The following is an 18,152-nucleotide window of genomic DNA, read 5'->3' on the forward strand; positions in this document are numbered from 1 at the left end:
GGGACTTCTTGCACCAGCATAGTTGCCCCCCTCTGTTTCACTTAGGCATGTTCTTGTAAATTGTGCTACTGGTGTAACTTTAACAGATTCTGGCAGACAGCAGCGCAATGTATAAATTCTGCATTAAACACGGAGGTGAAAGGTTTGTATATGGGTACACAATAACTCAGTGGCAAAAATAGTAAGAGAAGCTGAAATTCAGTCTTATGTTTAATTCCTGAGGTCCTTCTCCTAACCTGGCTACTGACAGGGGATTGACACAACTTTTTTTAATCCAATTTTCTGTGGCTCTGCCAGATTTCTCCACTCTTACTGCAGTCTCACATCTGTTAAGATTATCACTGGATGGTCTAGCCAGCTCACACTGGGTGAAGAAAGCTGGTTTACCTTTGCCCATTTACTCTTCCAAGCTGAGAGTCTCCAGACAGAAAATAAGCCTTCTAGGACATGGACAGCCTCTCATATTTCAACAGAAGTGTGCCCAGAACAAAACTGTGGCAGAAACATAGATGTTAATGCCATGTTGAATAATAATATTTTTTCAGGTGCTGCCCAGAGTTTTAAGGGATAGTTCCAGCAATGAACATATTAGAGTAGCTGAGACACAGCTGCTCGAAACAGTGACATGCAGCAGTTTTACAGGCAATGAAATAAGACCTCCTTCAAAAAAGCTATTGAGGACAGCTGCAGATCAGTCCTCCTCAGGGCTCCTTAGCTTTTTTCATCCTCTGTAAGCTGACCATGCCCATTCCGGGAACTTTAGAAGATGATTAAACAGAAGATTTGTGTGTCATTATAACTTTTCCAACTCCAGCTGCAATGTTTAATCCATGAAAGCCCCAAGGTTCAGGATCTAGGAGAGGAACCTTCCTATTTCTGACTTTTTTTTTGCATGCTGATCACAATTACTTCTCCCACCATCACCTACTTATGAACTGTCTTTGGTTAAATAACCATTATCCTGGCTGGGACTGTATAAACGAGGCATGGATTACTATCCACCTAAAACCCTTTGTGAGCCCTGAGTTATCACAGAAAAAGGGCTTTCAATATTCTCCCAGAAAACTTTCCACAGAGGCCTAATGGCTTTTCTGCCCAAGTTCACTTCCACCTTTATGCTTCAGGAATGCTCTAAATGGTCCTATTATTTATATATGTATATATATGCATGTATACATATGAATGCATGTATGTATGTGTGATGCATGTATGTATATATGCATGTATATATATGTATACACACACAGATATATACATATATACATACACACACACATATAAATTATATATATATATTTTATATATATATATATATATAAAAAATCCTTCCCATACAGATGATGAGATGCCAGCTATGAATTATTAGAATTTACAAAGTTTTGCCAAAGGTACTCATAGCTGAGAGCAGCACATATGGGTGCTTTAAAGGCTAAAAAAAGCCCTGCTTTCTTCACACCTGAAATATGGGGTCCCATAGCCCCCTACATCTATAGAATTCACAAGTTCGTGCATAATAGCCCATGCAAAGTGAATTTTAAACGCAGACACATGGCCTCATCAGTAGGGCCTGAGACCCCATTCATAATGAAGGTCAACCTGTACTGCAAAGTTTGAGATCTTACTGTGCAAGCACAGCAGATGCACTAAAGGGCTTATGTGAAAAAATAATTATTCCATGTAGAAAGGAAGTTGGCTTGTTCTGAGCAAAGGTATTAATGGACTAATCTTTTTGCTACAACAACAGCCTGCTTACCTGAAAATATGGAAATGTCTACTGACACAATGTTGTATTTATTTGAGATGGGTATTATATCCCACACACGTCAAATGTCTTGTTTCATTTCAGACTAAGATGGTAGTTAATCTGAATGCCAGTTATAAGAGTCATTTACTAAAGAATAAAACTTGGACAACTGTGCTGCAATTTTAGTAATTTGAGGGCAGAGAAGCATGCAGCTCATAGTATACAAATAGGGCTGAATTTGAAAGAGCATAGTTCAGAGCACCTTGCCTGCTTATATTGGGTTCAGGGCAGTTAATAAGAACTGGATCTTGAATCACAGTAACAAGACACAGACTTGGCACATAGAAGACTTACTTCAGCACCAAGATCCACCAGAGTAAGGTTAAATCCAGTGACAGCTGGGGAAAAGGTGGAAGAGCCACAAAGGTCTAAGACACAAAAAGCTAGTCGAGTCCCTCTCAAAGGCAGTATAACTTTGTTCTCTACACTAGGTTTCTTCTCCTCCTCCCACTTCCAATATATTTCAATTGAAATCAAAAGTAATTCCCTAGCAGTGGCAAAAGTGAGAGCATTTGCATAGACGTGGCGTTAGCAGTTTTAGCACTGGGCCATCAGCTGCTCTGGCTGTACCTGAGTAATGTCCTCCTAACCTCTTGTCTTCCTCCACGAGCCATAAATTAGTTTCCTCTGCTAGTGTAAGGATGCATGTAATAGCTCCCTAACTCTATCAAAATGATTCAGGCCTGAAAATGGGGAAGAAAAAGTCTACAGAAAGTGCTTATACTAAGCCAGACCCTACAGCCAGAACCAAGTGCCGCCTGCGCAGCCATGCCTGCAGGCTGAATGGGATCTAGTGACAACTAGCTGAGGGCATGGGATAACCTCCTCATCTGGTTTCTCTCCAGCCAGAACTGCAATAGGCATAAGCCAGAACACACCTCATCTACTGTGATAAAAATGTTAGTGTCTAGGAGTGACGCTCTGTTGATGCAAGACACTGTTCCCCAGCAAATCTCTCTCACCTGAGTATGCAATAGCTCCAGCCCAGGAGATAAGCCATGGGAAATTTCAGAGGAACACAGGACTGCCATGGGCAAGACCTAAAAGTCTGCATCTCCGTCTTTGAATTTAAGTATGTAGCTACTCCTGCCTAGTGCTGAAGTTCTTTTGGACAAACTTTGGATAAGGATAGGAAAGGATAAACTTTGCAGTCTCAAGTGTGCCTGCAACTGATAACGCTGAATATAACCTCTCTTACCTTCCATTTCTAGCCTACAGCACTTTAGAAGAGGGACAGTGCCTCAGGTTATATATTTCTCTCCTAAAGTAAGAAAGTAGACATAAGTGACTTTTCATTGCCTATGACACTCAGTGGAAGCTGGAAGATGCTGCTGATCTGTGAGGCAAGGGCTCCCTGCACATCCACACCTCGGCGGAAGCCAGGAGAGGGGTCGAAGTCCTCCCATAAATGCTTCCCTCAGGTCTCTATAGCCCCTTGTGTTAGCATCTCTGCAACAACTTGGTGACACAAGATGTAGAAGAGAGAAGGAAAAATGGGGCTTATATCAGGTACCCATATCTATACAACTATTACACCTCTTTCTATGCATTTAGCCATCCACTCACAGAAATGAAACCATCTGCACTCCCAGGGAGACTTTGCTTTTGCTCTGTTTGTGGAAATGGGTGTGTGTGTTTTTTTATTGTTGGTTTTATACGCTCTAAAATAAGCAAGTTGCAAGTCTGTTTGCTTTATGGAGATATACAACAAATTTCTCACCAGCAGCCCAAGGCAAATCATGCAAGGCCATCTGCTAAGATGTTAGAGTGCTAATGTACAGTATGCTTGGGCACCTTTTACATGTTATATTGTGCACACCTATTTGCCTGGAAGCAAATCAGTAACTCCCTACACTAAAGCTTGCTTTTGTCTACTCTTATTAGAGATGGGATGGTGCCCTGGGGAGGGCTGCAGGCATTCCATTACTACAGATTGGCGCCTGCGGAAAATGAAAAGGCTGCTAAAAATAAGCAACATTTGCTCATTGGTATAAATAACAAAAGTGAGAGAGAAAGAAAAACAGAAAGAGAACAAGATGAAAATGAAAACTGGCCCCAGACCAGGCCTTGCAGAATGACTAGTCACCTCCTCATTGCCAATTCTATCACCATCTCCAGTATGGACAAGATACTTTCCTCTGCCAAGTGCCCTCAGCTTTCCTGAGAGGGCCATTACTCAGAGATTCACTAGTGGGCCTAAGCACAGGAGCTAACTCCCACAACACACTTGTCTTTCCCTAGGAGCTTCAGGGTTTGGGCATATTGAAGCAGGGGCTCAGCATTTAACAAAGCCAGCACATAATATCAGCGTGATCCCTGCAGTAGCCTTTGAAGCAACTATTTGGTTCATCTCTGTTTTGTTTATAAAGGGAATCATGGGGGAAAGGGGAGAAGGGAAGGGGTTGCACTTCCATAAAGCTATCATCATTAAAAGCTTTATCCTCTCTTTATTAAAGTAGAAATAACTTTTGGAGTCTAATTTTTCTGATAGACTTCCCTAGCAAATAGCTCCCAGAGCACATCTGGCTGCTTATTCTCAAGTACTAAAGTTGAGGAAGCTAAGAAGTGCCTATTAATATTTGAAGGAAAATAAGAAGACTAAGCTAATTAAAAACTCACCCTTGTCCTGTATTCCTAAAAGCACTCTACACCTGCATGGCACCAGATTTTTCAGGGTGGGCTCCAGGCATTTCACAGTGTGAAATGTCTTTTTATACAACAGCAAAGTTTAATGCCAAATATGCTTCTGGTTACTTTTCATTTTAGGCTCTCCTTAATAAAAAGGAATAATAATTGGGAACCAGCTCCCAAGTAGCACAGTTAATTTTACCTCTGTTTCCATTTCAAGTATTTTATTGTATAAAGCACACCAAAAAATCTAATAGCTCTACAGTTAAACAAATAATGTTATTAACAACTCCCACTCACAGCCATAAGCAGGTTTAGCTGGGAGAGCTGAAGTAGCTGTCTGTCCCGAGTTTCTGCCAGAGATCACCATCCCACAGCAGGATCAGCTGATTGAGGCATGGATAAACTTACAAGCAAGTGCAGTCTGCAGGCTGCAGCATTAACTTAAACCACCTCCAATTTCAGTTTACTCTGGCAGTAACCTCTTAGAAAAAGAGAAGGGAAGAAAGTTAAGGCTGGTAACTGTTTCATCTGTTAGTATCAGATAAATCTACCTTTCATTGCATTTCAAAGCCCTAACAAACAGAATAGTCAAGAGATTTATAACAATGTTCTGGCTTGTCATGAATTAACATGCATTCTCATAATAAAAAAGGCCACTAGCATAACCATTGAAGCACACTTGCTGAAATAAGGGCTAAGAAAGTCTTCTAAAGCTTATCCAGATACTTGCAGTCCTTAAACGTTTTCTAAAATAGTTTCAACCGCTAACTATGAAGTTTAGCCTTTTCCAGACCTAGAAGCAAGGACAAGTCTGGGTATCTCTGTACAGCCCAGACAATGTTCCCATATCCAAACCAGTAGAGCTACTATATGAATTCTTGATACAGTAAAAAGACAATAAAAGAACAAAGTTTCCTCTCCAATGAGGTCATTTTTTTCATGTTAGACTTGTAGAGAATTGGCTCAAGAAACAACCAATGTTTGTTTGGCATTCAAAGAGGAGATGCAAATACTTATAATGGATTTGCTCATAGGTAACTATGGAGAAAACAGCAGGCAGTTACAGTTAAGTTTTTGGTGCACACATTGTCAAATTGACATAAAATAGATAATAGTGAAAGAATTGATTTTTGAGAAATGGTACGAATGAGGAGAGTGCCAAACCTGAAAGCAGGAAAACGGTACAAAAGGAGTGCCATAGTCTCCATAGTGTGGGAAATGTGTGCAATGAGAAGTGAAATTTAAAAATGAGGGCAAGATTTATTATGTTTAGTCTGAAATGTGATGAAGAGCAGTTTGAGGCTGGGAGGCAGGGGAAGACTGAAACAATGAAGAACTTTCAAAAGGAGAATGATTTGTGATATCTGAAAAGGTTTTGTTTTATAATGGTTGAACCACACTTATGTAGCTGTAATACCACAAAGTCCTGGTATAGGTGCATTGCACTGACATGAGAGGGATCTTCTGTTGTGGCTTTCCCCAGCCTTTGTCCTAGCCATGAGCCTTCTGCATGACGGTTTGCACTGACACAGCTCCAGTTAGCCCTAAAAGATCAAACCCTCATACAACCATCTCATGTGCCCCTCATATGCTACCCTCCCAAACAGCACAGACGAGTCGGTTGGGAGAGCTGGATGAAATAATGGTTCTGACAGGATACAGGAGATAGCAGTGGGAATGGAGGTACCGAGTTGCGGCAGTCAAGGTGAGAGATCTCACACATGAGCACACAGAATTAATCAAGAACTAACTCAAGCCGTGCAGGATAGAAAGTATTCACATTCTTCATAATGTCTCTCAGGGGTCAGCTTTTGCTCTCAGTTACACCCGTAACTCCAAGCCCTTCCCTGTAGCTAAGGTAAATTCAGAGCAGGTATATCTGTACAGAGAAAAGCAGGATCTGACACCCATCCAGGTCTCTCTTGTAGACAGCCGTCTCTTGTCCTTAAGGCCAGGGCACCGTCACAGCTAATCTCCGCTCAATGCACCCAGCTAGTTGCTCTGAACAGTACTGTACTGTACACTAAGCCCAGGTATCTAACACATGGACCCCACAGAAAGTCTGCCTCTACAACCACCATGTTACATTTTCAGGATTATCTTGTTTAAATAATTCAGAAATAGTGTGAGTATGAGAGAGAAAGAGAGGGAGCTTGACACCTCTGGCTTGAGTTGCACTCTGCAAGGGCAGGCGCTGTGCCAGCCAGCTTCCCAACGGCAGCGGAGCCGGCCCCGTGCACGCCTGCCAGCAGCCCTCCCTGTTATTCCTGTCGCAGGTCTCTCCGGAGAAGAGTGCGTCACTCCAGCAGGCCTCTGCCAACGTGTGTAGGAGGGCAGAGGCATATGATAAGGATAAGTGGGAACTAAAATGAGATGGCACCAAATTAATTTCCCTTTGTGTGACCTATGCACCAGATTTTCTAGCATCTCAAAGCGCTCAAAGAGAAATCCACTGGAGTAAGGAGGACCCTGTGTCAGCAAAACACTTCATTTCTCACCTGGAACACTCAAGCTTGCAGAGCTGTGAAGGTAAAGATTACTCACCGTTTCCAAGTGCAGTACCACAAATTTAAAGGTGACTACAAGGGGGCAGGGAAGAGTATTCATCTCATTTTTCCTTTCTTCCATTTTTAAAACAACTTAAAATACATAATGAAAACTTGAAAGCTGCCTTTGTCTGCTCTTAAAAAGGTCAATACAAGGACAAGGAGTCCATTAGTTCATTACTATGCAAAGTTTCTACTGTGAAATACTCTGTGGATGACCAAAGAGCAAATAAGATTACATCATCATAAGTATCAAGAAAGTAAAAATTGAGCAAGAGAAGGATTTTTGCTTCAGCTTGCCTAAAGTAAGTAGTTAAATCAAGTGAAGAAAAAACACTTGGGGATTATATTCAGTTAAGAATTAAGGAAGATTTGAAAATACATTTAAACATGAAGGCCACCAAATCTGACCTTCTGTATTGTACAGCCAGTGAAATTTCCTCCACTCACACACATGTAGCTTTCACCTGCTGTAACTTTTTAATTAAATATTTCAGCCAACAAAAGGAAATAGCAAAACCAGAAAGTAGACATGATGTTCTTTCTCAACTGGAAACTGATTCAGCAAAGTGGGTGCAAGGAAATGCTGGAAAACATGGATCCATCCTTCAGTTTAGCTTAAGGCAGCAAGTGCTAGTCTAATAAGGTTTTGTAGCACTTGATAGTTCAAATTAGAATGCTATTATAGTTTAGAAACCAATAGAGATAAAGCAGAATGGTAACCCAATGTGGACAGGTAGGCCAGCATTTGTGACTTAGGGGAAAAGGATATGCTAATAAAATAAGATAGTGGCAAACGCATTTATTTGCCAATCATACAGGTCCCTTTCCAGCAAGAAAGACCTGTTTTGACTGAGAAAGGAAGGAGCCGTTATCTGTTTATCTACTAAAGGTGCAGGATAAAGAGAGATGCCTGGCAGATAGTACGGACAGAAGGAGGCTGGAGGTTAGGAGGAGCTGCAATGACAAGCTATCTCAGTCCTTTAGATGAGGCTGATGATGGCTTTAGTGGCATTACAAGGGAGCAATGAAATGGAAGAAGCCCTCATTCACAGCTGGATTAACAAAGATCGTAAACAAGATGGAATTGTGCAGCTGTTTAGTCTTCAAAGAGAAGAAAAGAGCTAAGCCGGAAAAAAAAAAAAAAAAAAAAAACAAGAATAAAAGGACCAGAAGACAGATGGGGAAGAGAAACTAGGGTGCAGAGTAGGGATTGCCTAGCCCAGGAAGGCACCAGTGTAAAAGGTTCCCACTGGTAACAACCATCACCACCTTCTTGCATGGTGGCTGTTTCCATCCAGCCTCTTCTGGGGAGTGCTCCTAGCGGTAGTAGGCACATTAGAGAGGAGATGTCGGGGAAGTTCAATCATGGGGCCCTTTTATTGGATTCTCTGAAGCTCCATGGACGTATCTTGCACTGGGTTTCTCAGTCACTGAGATTTTCAAGGAGAAAATGTTTACAGCAAGTAAAAGCTTTGAAGGGAATGGGCCAGTATTGAAGAGAATTGTTTGCAGATGTCAGGCTTGAGCCCTATTTTATGCCAACAAATGCCATGTAAATGAGAGGTGATTTGGCAATGGTGTGAGGAGGCTGTTTCTCTGAAACTCCAACCTTTCCCTCAGTTGCAGGCCATGCTGTGCCTCCTATTTTACTTTCAAACAGCTAACTGGCAGAGAAACCAGTGATGTAAGCTAGTAACTACACAAAATTAGCTCTAGCCAACTGTGAATTCATTTGTTCTTTCTATTTGCAGTCTCTTGTTTGCTGAAACATAAAACTTGGTCTAGTCAACATATTTCACCATATTCAAACTTATAACTACAAGGAAAAAATTTTAAAGAAAAATATCACTACTGTAAAAGAAAAACGAAAATCCATCCTAAGGAAAATTACAGCAGCAGACCAGTTTAGTATGCCTGAACCACTTTACTGATACCTTTCATTTTCTAGTTCTAATATAGCCTTCCCCCCATCAAAAAAAAAAGACAATTTTGTAATTTCTTGCTATTCTTGACAAAAATTCACCTCACTCCGAGTTGTAGAAGACCTTTTTTTTTTTGCAAGCTATAAGTACATCTATATGATTAATAGCAAAATAAACACAACTTGCTAAATAAATCTGCACTAATCTAATCTAACAGCATTTAACCACTCTATGAGTTTCCCTTTTGTTATACCCCTGTGGAATGACTTTGCTATCCCTGCCCTAAACCAGTTGCTTCCTGTACCTCCTGCATCTCAAAGGAATGCAAATGAATGTTTAGCAGCTCCCCCCTCCTTCTTTGACACACACACACTTTTTTTCAGAGGCTAGAAACAAACACACATGTATTTATTTACATTGTGATAGTCTCCAAAGGCTCCATTCAGTGCTGTGGTTAAAGCAAACAACCAATCAGAAAACCCAGTCCAGAGTTCAAGCAGTAGAAATCAATCCAGCAGGAGTTCATACGCTGCAAACTTTGAAGTGCGGGTACCCACAAAACAGAGAACTGCTCACCGGACTCCAGCAGCACTAGGAGGTAAAATTGCTTCCTCCATTAAACTGTTTGGTATTTCAAGTATGGAAATGTATTTCCTTTTAAGGAGGGTTTCTGCCCTTTACATTGTCATAAAAAATGGTTCCCACCACCTCACTCAATGTATATGAATTACTGTGATAACTAAGCACATCCCTTACTCTAGGATAACTGAATCTACGTGAGTAGGTCAAGCATATTAGAACAGAGCAAAAAAAACCACATAGCCAACTGGAAGCATGGTTTCTTAACTTGGATAAGATAAAAAAAAGTCAAGGGCAGCATTTTCAAACATAAGGGCAAACAATAGGCCCCTTAAGCTGTACTCGGACGTGTTAATTAGAGCCCAGTTCCTCTTAGGAGTCTGTTTTGATTAAACAGGATCATTTTGGTTTCGGATCTATTTTGATTAAATCCTAGGCAACGTAACTATGAAACAGTCTGCAAATTTCAAACAGTGCACAGTAGAGCACAGCATGTATTTGCACCATGACTGCTCACCACAGTAAACTATGGGGCCGTCACATCTGAGTGAGATATACCTGCATCGGCATGCAATGCAATTACTCCATGCAAGCACAGAAAAGGGTTCATTATTTATCGCTCTTGCCAGGACCTCCTCTGGCAAAACTTACTGCAATAATCAATCTCCACAGCTTACTTAGCTGCATAAATTGGACCCCTACGTGCGTCTGAATAATCATAGGGTCACTCTTTCTGCCTGCCCGTGTGATGCAGCTTTCAAAGGTGCATCACTTCATGACAGAAAAAAACAAGGCAGCAAGGGTGGCTCCAGCACAAACAAGAAAACTGCCCCTCCTAGTCTCCACATCATCACACTTGGTGGTAAAAGGTGATGGTCAAAACAGCAATAGCTGTTAAGGGTTAGTTTTTCCATAGGGCTTACCTAGTGGGAATCTTAAAGAAAATAAATCCAGACTTCAGGTGAGGATGCCAAACTGTGTCAGCGGTGTTAGGCATAGGTCACTGTGTTGCTCTTCCCACTCTTAGAAGAATTTAAGCTTCCAATTGCATGGGAGTGAGGGGAGTGGGAGAGAGAAAAAAGGCTCCCAGAGCATGGGAACCTCTACAGCTTAAAATAAAGATTGTTCCTGAGTTTTGGGGCCAGGAGAGGTCTACCAGCTGAATACGAAAGACCTCTCTCCCCTTCCCTAATCAGTCAAAACAGGCAGTTCAAGATAAACAGGCACCTCCAGATGTTTTCCTGTCCAAATTGCTACTATCCAAGCCTTATTTAGGTGAGTTTTTAACCAGATGGCTGGCAGAGAGAATCATCCTCCTTTCACAAGCAATTCACTATGTGGCCTTAAATAAATCACACACACACAACTCACATACAACCAGCCCTAGAGAGAAAAAAATTTTCTGCACCTTTTCATGTATAGAGGATTTCTTATAAATTTCATATATATGAAGACAGGCAGAAGTATTGGCTGTTAGCCTAAAAAAGAGTTTGTACTTCTTTATTTATAGTGAATCTTCACTTTCCTAGTTTTGGAAATAGATTTTAAATGAGATTACTGTACCACAAAAGAAACCCACGACTAAGTGAGAAAGGGGAATTTTTGGTCAGACCTGGTGATGGGTATTAGACTTTAATTCCAAAGCAATGCAGATAACTGAGAGAACATTTGAAGAAAAAAAATTCATTATGGAAAATCATGGATTGTCACAGGTCAGTAAGAGAGAAAGAGCAATGTAATGACTTGATGGAAAATGTAACATTCCTCCCTTTCCTTCGAAGGTCACTTTCTTCTTGGTGAGATTCTCTCTCTGCAGAAGTGGTAGACAAACAAAAACGCATCACATATGTCTGCTGATCTTCTGTCCAGAATTAATGTTTGCATGAGGTTCCTCAGTTTTTCCACTCATCTGTCAAACAGCTATTGCTACTTCTCTACATGTCTAGAAAGCAATTAACTAATATCAGGAGAGTGGACAGCTGTCTATATCCTGATCTGACTAGGAAAAGATGACTCTGTCCATGAATCTGCTTTTAGGAATGGCAGATCAAGCTAGCCAGCACCAAGGGTGAATCAAAAAACCATGGGTGAAGCAATAAGGCACAGCTGGATCATAAAACAAAACTGGATTTTCTGCTTAACTTTCCAGGTGCTACGTGAGCAAGAGGAGCTCACTCTCCACAGATACGCATGAGCTACAGTACAAAGCACAGTTGGCAGCTAATTTGGACTTAACCATTTCACACTTGCAAGCCAGGGATTCAAAGCCAAATACCCTGGCCCCCTCCTACCTTCCAACACAGAGACAATTTAAAACAGATCTAACACCTACGCAGTACTGATTTGGTTATCTTCAAAATCCCCATTGTTCTGTTTAAAGAGCATATCCTCCTAGAATAGCCTCCTTTTGATAAACAACTCCTTGTGCATGTCAGCCAAACAACAGTTTTGGGCTTTATCACAAGTGGACCAGCAGCAGAAACAGTGTGTGGTGAAGGGGGCGGGGGGGGGAGGGGGTAAAAGGGGGGAGGAGGGAATTTTAGCTGAAAATAGAGTTCATGGTCAGCCAGACTTTAGACTAGGGTTTTTAAATAGGTTTTGGAATGTGGCTATGAAATAGTTAAAATAACTTTACCTACAACTCTTCAAGGAAGAAATGTCTATTCAGGCTTTTAAAAGCAGCGTAGTACCCCAGGTAATGGGGTCATTTATGTATTGTACACAAAAGTTCCTTGTATAAGAAGGTCAAAATTTATAGGAACCAAAATATGAATTCATAGGAAAATAAAAACTTTCTTAAAAAGAAACACACAACTCCAAAGAACTCCGACTGAGAAGAAAACTTTCCAAGAATGGATGATGAAATTTAAATACATATTGAAAAAATATGAGCAGATACGTGACTTTTAAAAGTAAGCTGTCTAGACCAGAGGTTTCTGTGCCTTTTACAGTTTGTAGGAAGTGAATGAAGGTGCTACAAATTATTAATATTTTTTGCATTCCAGATGTGTGCTTAGTGGAATGTGACCATTTCCAAAGTGTTTATTTTGAAATATATGAATTCTTCTCAGTAAAATATCATTGATGTGATTCTATAATGACTCTACATTGTTTAATTTTATATTTTTCCTCAAATGGCTGAAAGCAGTTTTGCCTTTTTAACTCTTAGGATTAGTGAATATATCAGTGGGATATATACACTGTAAAATATGTCACAAGAAAATGTTACTTTGTATGTTTCTTAAGAGCAAGCTACTCTAAGAAAGCTATTTAAATTTCTCAGAAATAAACATATCCTTGAAAAGCTGATATGACAGATTTTAGTAATCACCAGCATGTGTGTGAAATAGTAAAATGGAAAAAATGTATACCAGACCATGCAGCGATGATCAAAGTAAAATACAAGTAAAATACCTTTTATACTATAGCTTCTGGAAATCATGCAGTCCTTGCAATATCCATATGTTTTGCAAGTAACTTCATAAAATGTGACTCTGGTTAGAGAAAAGGCAGTATTTCTATTGTATTCCTACATAAAAAATGTTCTTAGGTACAAGAGCTGCCAATAAAACATCACTTTGTTCTGAAATGTTTGCTGAAAAGCTGCAAGTGGCCTAAACAACACGAATTTCAACATCTTTAGCAGTGCTATCTCCTGTCTAACTGACAGCACACCCGGCCTGCGGGAAAGACCCCCAGCTTGCACAAACAGGCTACACCTCGGATAAGACGGCTGAATTTGGAAAACAGTGCAGGTCGGTGCTGCATGGTTTCTAGGCTTCCCACAGATAGGGCATCTGGGCAACGTTAACCATGGCATGCTGTAAACACTGGCTGGACGATAATAGAGTATAACACAGGCAACAAAGTGACCCTGTAAAACTGTTTTCCCGTTTCTGTTGTAATCAGATGGCATAGCCAAACGTTGTGCCTGGGGAAGCAAGCTCTGGAAGTAGTTAAAGAAGTGTTTACAGCACAGTCTGCAAAAGATAAGGAGACAAGATGCTCTTCAAGAGTCAGAAGATCTATCCAAGTATAATTTTTTTTCTCCTGTTCAACACCAGTTGATTTCCAGTGTTGCGAACTAAAGACACAGGGTAAAGGCTCGGTCCACTAACATCAATGGCAAAGCTCCCCACTGGTCAAAGGGATGACAAAATTTCTCCAAAACCCTTATGTATGGGGCAGTAAACTTTTCAGGTCTCACCATTACTATTTAAATAGGATAATGAACCTGTATACACATGCATATATTCAAATTCTCAAATGAGACAGGAAAAACTTGAATATAAACTTTGTGCAATTTACAGGAAGGAATCAATGTTGATTTTCTTAATAATGTCTTTGCTATATTTTGATAGTTCTCCCAGAGAAGGAGACTCCACCACCTCTCGGGGCAACCTGTTCCAGTGCTCTGTCACCCTCACAGTGAAAAAGTTTTTCCTCATGTTCAGATGGAAGCGTCTGTGTTTCAGTTTGTGCCCGTTGCCTCGTGTCCTGTTGCTGGGCACCACTGAAAAGAGTCTGGTCCCATCCTCTCAACACCCTCCCTTCAGATACTTGTACACGTTGATAAGATCTCCTCTCAGCCTTCTCTTCTCCAGGCTAAACAGGCCCAGCTCTCTCAGTCTTTCCTCATAAGAGAGATGCTCCAGTCCCCTAATCATCTTTGTAGCCCTTCGCTGGACTTGCTCCAGTAGTGCCACATCCCTCTTGTACTGGGGAGCCCAGAACTGGACGCAGTACTCTAGATGTGGCCTCACCAGGGCTGAGGAGAGGGGGAGAATCACCTCCCTCGACCTGCTGGCAACACTCTTCCTGATGCACCCCAGGATACCATTGGCCTTCTTGGCCACAAGGGCACATTGCTGCCTCATGCTTAACTTGGTGTCCACCAGCACTCCCAGGTCCTTCTCCGCAGAGCTGCTTTCCAGCAGGTCAGCCCCCAACCTGTACTGGTGCATGGGGTTATTCCTCCCCAGGTGCAGGACCCTGCACTTCCCTTTGTTGAACTTCATGAGGTTCCTCTCCGCCCACCTCTCCAGCCTGTCCGGGTCTCTCTGAATGGCAGCACAGCCCTCTGGCGTATCAGCCACTCCTCCCAGTTTGGTATCGTCGGCAAACTTGCTGAGGGTGCACTCTGTCCCTTCATCCAGGTCATTGATGAAGAAGTTGAATAAGACTGGCCCCAGTTCTGACCCCTGGGGGACACCGCTAGCTACAGGCCTCCAACTAGACTCTGCGCCGCTGATCACAACCCTCTGAGCTCTGCCATTCAGCCAGTTCTCAATCCACCTCACTGTCCACTCATCCAGCCCACACTTCCTGAGCTTGTCTATGAGGATGTTATGGGAGACAGTGTCAAAAGCCTTGCTGAAGTCTAGGTAGACAACATCCACTGCTCTCCCCTCATCTACCCAGCCAGTCATTCCATCATAGAAGGCTATCAGATTGGTTAGGCATGATTTCCCCTTGGTGAAGCCATGCTGACTACTCCTGATCACCTTCTTGTCCTCCACATGCTTGGAGATGGCCTCCAGGATGAGCTGCTCCATCACCTTTCCAGGGATGCAGGTGAGGCTGACTGGCCTATAGTTCCCTGGGTCCTCCTTCTTGCCCTTTTTGAAGACTGGGGTGACATTGGCTTTCTTCCAAATGTATTAATTGCTGCTGCAGAAGAATAATGATTTTTCATCTACTTCGGCTAACTTTTGCTGCAGTTTAGTTGTTGGATGAAGGGGAGCTCTTTCATGTGACCAGTCTCCAGGAGTATTTCTTGGACTGCCAGTGAGCACTTGTCCACCATATGAGAGTCTATTTTTTACAGCTCATAAAACATTTCATAAGTTAGAAAAGATGCATCAAAGGAAAAATAAGCAACTCGGGTATAGGAATTGCTTACACCTGTAAAAATCCAGAAATCTGCCGGTAAGATGAGCACTGTTAGCATTTTATGTTCATCTCAGGTTCAGCTGTAAGAAAAGAGATACGAACTATCCACTTTTGTGGTGACTTTAGTTTTCTGGAGTTTGGGGTTGTCATTTTTTCAGTTTTTCAAACTGAAATAACCCATATTGAAATAAAGGATAGGGTTGCTCTCCATGTAAAGAAAGAGCAATGCTTTCCATCTTTTAAAGTCAGCTACAAACCAAAAGGAACTTGGAGACCAAAAAAAGGAGAAGAGCGATGGATTTCTTTTTAAGGAAAAATAATGGATTTACCTAGTAAGGGAATGATTTAAATGTAAGGATTTTGAGCAATGTTGCCTGAACAAACAGTCCACACATTCATTTTATCATGCTACAGACAGACAAACATCATTCCTGTAGCAATTAAATACAGATATATCACTGAGGAAAACAGAAGTTGTTGGAATGCAAACATTAAACTAATACTGTGTTGTGGAATTAAAGACAGAGATGAAAATTGCCTGCAACCAAAGGCGGAAGGAACTGAATCCAGTTTTGGATGTAGGGCTCTGACGGCATGCTTTAAATATTCAGAATACAAGCATAGGATCATCAAGATTGCTGTGAGGGGAATCTAGGGTCATTTCAATGACACAGAGCAACTCCTTTAAGGAAGCCATATCATACTGCAGAAAGGTGGAGGCCCATCACAGAGCAGAGGGTTACAGTAAAGATAGAGTCCCCCCTTTCTAAATGGCTCCTAGTGCAGGTTCTATAAAATACATACCTTCCCCCCACTTTCCATTACTTTTCTTTTTAACAAATTTTTAAATGCTTATGAGAAGAAAACAGTGACAAGATTGCATCTGGTTTGTCTATGGCGCCATTTGTTGCTATAGGGAGATTTCTTGGAAAAGGTGATGAGTGGTAAGTTGGTGAATGAAATTAATAGAGAAACAATAGACAAAGTGCTCTCAATGTTATGGTTAACCCTTTAGGGAGCACATTTTGTTTTCCCTCTCTTCTTCTGGAGCCCCAAGCAGAGGATGCTGATTAATTACATCTCCCTGCACAAGTTACTAATTGTTTTCCCTCCAAAATGTCAGCATTTTTCTTCTTTTCATTTCCACAAGCGCTGTATGCAAAACCAATTCTGAGAGGGGGGCTGAGGGGGAAGCAACCCACTGATGTATTGTTTTTTTTCCAGATTCAGGTCCCTGTGCAGAACTGAACATATCAGACTTTAATGAAAAGGGTGGTTTGTACCTTTAGCACAAGTTGAACACCATCTAATTCTGTATTTACTCCTGAAGGTATAGGTGGAAAATGTGCAGTTTTAAAGGAGAAACACCAAACTGAATCTGCCAAGCAAACAGAGCTGAGGCATGCAAACCACTAAGTACTTATTTAAAGATCTAGCTTTGCTGAATGCAAAGAGCATCCCTTCAAGAGCATTTAATAAAGAAAAAAAGGCCGCATCAAAATGATTTGCAGTTTCCCAATGAGCACATCAATTTACTTAATTAAATATTGCTTTCAAAGTTTCAGTCACAATAGCTCTTGTCCCTTGCCAGTTGCAGTAAGAAAGATGCATTGAACAAGAATGTCAGCTGAATACTAGCATTGATGTTTATGCCAACCCTCTCCAGCCTTGCCAAGTCGCTGACGTTTAGAACGAGGACTCCCTCATTTTCAACTCTTTTTAAGGCTTTCACAAAGTCCTGAAATTATGAAAGCCCGTTTTCATGTGTTTTGTGGAGACATATAAGACCTTATATTTTCAAACAGGACAAGATCCATCTACCATGCTGGAGCTTTTAATAGAAAGAGTTTGTGTCACAAGTTGTTTTTCTTTTCATTTCTGACTATCAGATTTTGGTCCCACATTTTGTTCCATTATATTGAAGCTCAGATTGCAAGAGCAATCACACTTTAATCCTGACCCTCCCCCCCAAAAAAGTACATTCCCTCCCTCCAAAAAAAAGTGCCAGTCATTCTCTGAAATGAATCTCCCACATTCAGATCACTACAGCCTGACACCTACTTTTTTTCCCTTGGTTTCTCATTTGTGCACAGGACTTGGAAATTCAGATGTATTCCATTAAACAGACTTCTATAGTTTTGCCTGCATCCTCAATTAACCATCCTACTAATTTTTAGTAAAACAAACAGTTGTTTTCTCCTACATCTAAAAGCTAAGTTTCCAAGTAGGGGAAGTATCCAAGAACAAAACTGGTTTTGAGCAATAATGTCATTCTGCAACTTCCTGAGCATCAGGATTGAAAGGTGAGTTAGTACAAAGAGCAGTGAGAACAGTGAAGACAAAGAAAACTTTTTGCTATTTTCTCCATCCTCAGTTTCAGTGCTAGAAGCATAAAAAGCAGCAGAAAGGTCGATCCAATGAGGCTGAAGACAACATGTGATATACACACTATAACGCTTGCTCATTTTATCAATGGGCTTAATATAGCCTTCGATTCTTCTGAAGCAGAAATTGCATTCCCGACATTTCTTGTAAGTGGGTGCCTTAGACCAGACTCTTGGTGGGACTGTCTCCTCCTTATGGACTTTTCAGGTGAGATGTATAAATAATTGGTCACTGATGCTCCCTAATTGCTCTCTTTGTTGTCAACTTCATTCCAAGGGCAACCACATTTTAACTTTGACATACTGAAGATATGCAACTAAGACTCAAGTCTTCTCAAAATTAAGTGAATAGAAGTTGTGACATTTTCCACTTGATATTCTCAAGATCCAC

Source organism: Apteryx mantelli, chromosome 3 (genome assembly GCF_036417845.1).
Source record: "Apteryx mantelli isolate bAptMan1 chromosome 3, bAptMan1.hap1, whole genome shotgun sequence".
Classification (NCBI taxonomy): domain Eukaryota; kingdom Metazoa; phylum Chordata; class Aves; order Apterygiformes; family Apterygidae; genus Apteryx; species Apteryx mantelli.